Source organism: Schistocerca serialis, chromosome 8 (assembly GCF_023864345.2).
Source record: "Schistocerca serialis cubense isolate TAMUIC-IGC-003099 chromosome 8, iqSchSeri2.2, whole genome shotgun sequence".
NCBI classification, from domain to species: Eukaryota; Metazoa; Arthropoda; class Insecta; order Orthoptera; family Acrididae; genus Schistocerca; species Schistocerca serialis.
This window is the reverse complement of record NC_064645.1, coordinates 606973050-606977870: the sequence shown is the minus strand read 5'-3', so window position 1 is coordinate 606977870 and position 4821 is coordinate 606973050.

Sequence of the window (4821 nt, the reverse complement as noted above, 5' to 3'; positions counted from 1 at the left end):
CAAAGTTTTACTGAGCTTCAGAGTAGTCACCAGCATTGTGTATAACCCGTTGCCAGCGATGTGGAAGTCGTAGGATACTCTTAGCAGTGCCAGTTGTGTTGACAGTTCGAGAAGAGCGGTCTCTTGCCCGGAGAATTTGTAGCGGTTCTGAAGCGAATGCCGTGAAGTGTTTCCTTCAGTTTAGAAATCGTGTTGAACTTACGACGGCTTAAGTCAGGGGAGTGTAGTACGCGGTATACCACTTAGCAGCCCCATCAGTAACAGCTTGCTTGAGCATTGTCCTGCAGAAGGATGGTCAGGTCCTGCAGGAAGTGTCCTCACTTCTGTCTCTAAGCTGGTCGTAGGTTGTTTTCCAAAAATGAACAGCGTAGAGACAGAAGTGACGACACTTTCTGCAGGACCTTAGCATCATTTTGCAAGACAATGCTCAAGCACGTACAGTACTGATTTGTTTGACTGATGGGGCTGCTAATTGCTATACCACCTACTGCACTCCCCTGACTTAAGCCCTCGTTAGTTCAACTCGATTTATAAACTGAAGGAAACGCTTCACGGCATTCGCTTCAGAGCTGCTACAAATTCGTCGGGCAATAGACCGCGCCGCTCGAATCGTCAACACAACTGGCACTGCTGAGAGTATCCTACGGCTTCCACATCGCTGGCAACGGGTTATACACAATGCTGGTGACTACTTTGAAGGTCAGTAAAACTTTGAAACACGTATCTATTTTGTACGAGCTGTAAATAAATAGTTGCCACTATTAAAGTTCCAACCATCGTAACAACTAATTAAGCTGTTTGGCTTTTTGTAGAAATCCTCTATTAACATTATACCGTTTTCAAATTCCTGTTCAGTTTGCTAAGAGTAGTATTGTTTAGACCAATATTATGTGTGAAGACCATGCAAAATTGTGCTCTGCCATTTTGAATAAGTTCTTCATTTTAAAATCATGTTTTGGAATATCATTTCATAACAGTATTTGCTCTCCCTGTCCAACTGTTTAAATAAGATTTATCATTACGCATTACCACGTTGCGCCATATAGTATGCAACAGTTTGAATTGTTTCGAAATTTTATTTAGAAACATAAATCTAGCTTAGCCGCTGCCTACTTTGATGATTGCTGCTGTACTTTAGAGAAATCTGCAACAATGTTGTCAAGACGCGAGGTAAGTGGAAATTTTGATTAGGCCCAGATAGTTGTTTTACTTCAGTTGGGCGTTTAATATAAAGGCAAACTATGTTCCGACCAGTTACAGTTCAATTTAGATTAGGTTCTGTTTAGTCGAATGTTAGCATATGATTGTAAGATGGATAACAATTTGTGGGTACATAGTTTTGGTAATACGTAGACTTTTTATAGATTAGGAGGTAAACTTGGTGTAAATTTAGTACAGAAACACATAATGGGGGATTTACAAGGTGTTGGACATCGATACCTCATTTCAGAACATGGAAGTTAGAGGCTTGCATACTCTGTAGAGCCGGCCGGTGTGACCAAGCGGTTGTAGACGCTTCAGTCCGGAACCACGCTGCTGCTGCGGTCGCAGGTTCGAATCCTGCCTCGGGCATGGATGTGTGTGATGTCCTTAGGTTAGTTAGGTTTAAGTAGTTCTAAGTCTAGGGTACTGATGACCTCAGATGTTAAGTCCCATAGTGCTTAGAGCCATTTGCACCATTTCATTTGAATACTCGGTAAAACAGGATAGGTGGCGATCTGTAGTACATCTGACAACGGAGTACTGTGCTGATGCTGGAACAAATGTTTCGGAAAACGTTGTCCAGTGCACATTGTGCAGTGTGGAATTCTGCAGCAGACGATCATGAGCTGTTCCCATCTAGATCCAACGACATTGTCAATCACGATTGCAGTTGGAACGATGTCGTCGGTATCTGACTGCGGATCAATAGCTACGAGCCGACTGATGTTGTGCCAAAAACATCGTCGTATCCGCATATAGTTGGTTGGTTGACTGGTTCAGGGGATGGGACCCAACAGCGAGGTCATCGGTCCCTTCGGAAGAGGGGAGGATGGGGAAGGAAGTCGGTCGTGCCCTTTCACAGGTACCATCCCAGCATTTACCTGAAGCGATTTAGGGAAATCATGGAAAACCTAAATCAGGATGGCCGGACGTGGGTGTGAACCGTCGTCCTCCCGAATGCGAGACCAGTGTGCTAACCACTGCGCCACCTCGCTTGGCGTGACCGGATATAGTGTCACCGATGCGAACGGCTTCTCGAAAGATACGGTGGGCCTCGGACTCTGGCCAGTGGGGCAGTGTTATGCCATGAGGGGCATTCACCAGGGATTCATTGGGATCTTTGGTTGTAATCAAAGGCACCGTGGCAGCTGTCGATTACGTAAATATTATTGCCGATCACCTGAATATTTTCGTGCATGATATCTTCCCCGAGGGCTGTGGCGTCTTCTAGCAGGTAACTGTCCATTTCATAGTGCAGGCTCGTGCTACAGTGGTTTGAGGAGCATGATGCTGAACTGAAGTTACCATCAGCTTCGTGTGATCTGAACTGCTATGGATGACATCTGGGATGCTACGTCAGAATCGCACCTGTGTGGCATTACAAAGTTAGATCAACATACTCTTAAGAAGATGGCCATTAGGTTTTGCCTCGCCTATGTATTTTTAGCTGTCCTTTTGCGGGCTGTAGCTGATGTATGTAACCAATGGCCTCTACTCCTGCTCTTACCGTCATGACTTGAATCTGCTGCTTCAAGGGAAATGAAGAGCTACACACAAGTTTGAAAAGACAATTTACGTATATTTGTTCGCAAAGTTAATCGATGAGTTTCCATCCAGCGACATACTTCCAATTTCCACAGTTGTCGGAAGCTGTTGCGCCGCCCGGAAATTGCAAATATCTATCTGACTTCAGGCAACTGCCATTGGACTCAAACGTTAAATGGAAACAGTTGTACCACATCTGCACACAAGACATAGGAATGTAGTTACTGTTTCTCGTTGACGAGCATTTAACAATATGGGGTACTGACTCCACATCTCTGCTCTCAAGTATTTGTGTATGAGCTGTCATTACGAAGTCAGGGAAAATCAGTTGTTTGAGTGCTGCTTAATTTTGGACAATAAAACAATGTGTTACCGTTCAAGGCTGCCTGTTTGTTAACACTGATGGAATACTTTTGGGCAGAAATATGATCAACTATGTGCCGGCTTGAAACTGGAACCTTTCTAGCGAAATAACCTCCCATTTTAGCCACCTGAACATATTTATCTGACCGTGTCCGAACTCAATCCAGTCGTTACCACACTCGTTTGCTATCTGTCACCAAAGCCGCTGTCATACTGTACTGCGGGTCTAGGCAGCGAACTTGAGATTAAGGTATAAGCGATCCATCGGTTGTCGTTTTATCGAACTACTCCAGCAGCTACGTGGATTAAGAGCATTTTGGAAAATCTAAACCACTCTGATTGTTCGTTGGACCTCACATCGTCGGCTGAGGAAGACATAGCGCTCTCTATTGTTATAAATTTTAATGGCGCAATAAAATTTAATTACAACTTGATGCTTGGAAGTTCTGTTGACTAGCAACCATCATGCTTACACTAGAACTAGCATAAAAGTATAGTCTTGATCCCAACACCATCGTTGCTAAATGTAGCTTGTCAATATTTAAAGGCTGATCAAAGCATAACTATTTGCGTATAAAACCAACGAGAGAAAGTCTTGAACAGAAGAAAAATTCAGCTTGCTCTTTATGTTGAGAAGTGCGCTGAAGAAAACAAGCAGCCAATGAAGGAAAAGTATGCGATTCTTCAGCATTTCCCGGCCTACTTCATAACTAGATAGTTCGTGGATGAACGGCCAGATGCCAGTGTTCAAAGGACACAATATTTCGGCAAGCGACAACATAGCTGTCATCAGTCTCTGTGGGTCCATTATGGCCTGGGGGACATCGGCTGGTACGTGTTTCTTGATTCAAAAACTTTACCAACAGCCGCGTCTTTTGGTTTATTATATTTTATATCTCACATGCTACCAGTTTCGGCAACTCACTATTGCCATCTTCAGACCCCATACGTTATTATCGTATTAACAATCTTATCGAATGGTGCCATAAAACTGAAATCGTAAATCCGATCGTTATACAACAGATTTCTGTGAACGGGTGACACTGACTGAGCCTATATACAGTCCTAGAAACGTGGTCAATCACCCATGAACTATTTCGCCAAGGAGAAGTATTATTGCCTTATCTGTTTTACCATACGTAAATTACATTTGAAAGTTCCTTCCAGCGACACATGTTGGCCGTGTGATAACTCTTACACAAAATTAACGACGGGCTTACATCGACATTCTAATCTTCAGGCGTGTGCTTCACACCAGTGTAGGTTCTTTCTTTTATGTTCTATTTTGTCTATGGCTGATATCATCTCAAGATTATTTAGCAATAAATATTGTATCTGATACCTGATAGTCAAGGGAAGGCAGAATTCGGTTCAAATGGCTCTGAGCACTATGGGACTTAACTGCTGAGGTCATCAGTCCCCTAGAACTTAGAAATACTTAAACCTACCTAACCTAAGGACATCACACACATCCATGCCCGAGGCAGGATTCGAACCTGCGACCGTAGCGGCAGGATTCGGATAAGATTGTGGACGGGGCTGTGATCAGTTACTATTGGTTGCCTTTTACAGTTACACACAATTTATTTTAAACCAGTAATTCCAGACTCAAAAATAAATAAAACCACACGTTATTAATGAAGGAATAAACAACTGCGTAAATGATAGTGTTTTGGCTCTGAGCACTATGGGACTCAACATCTATGGTCA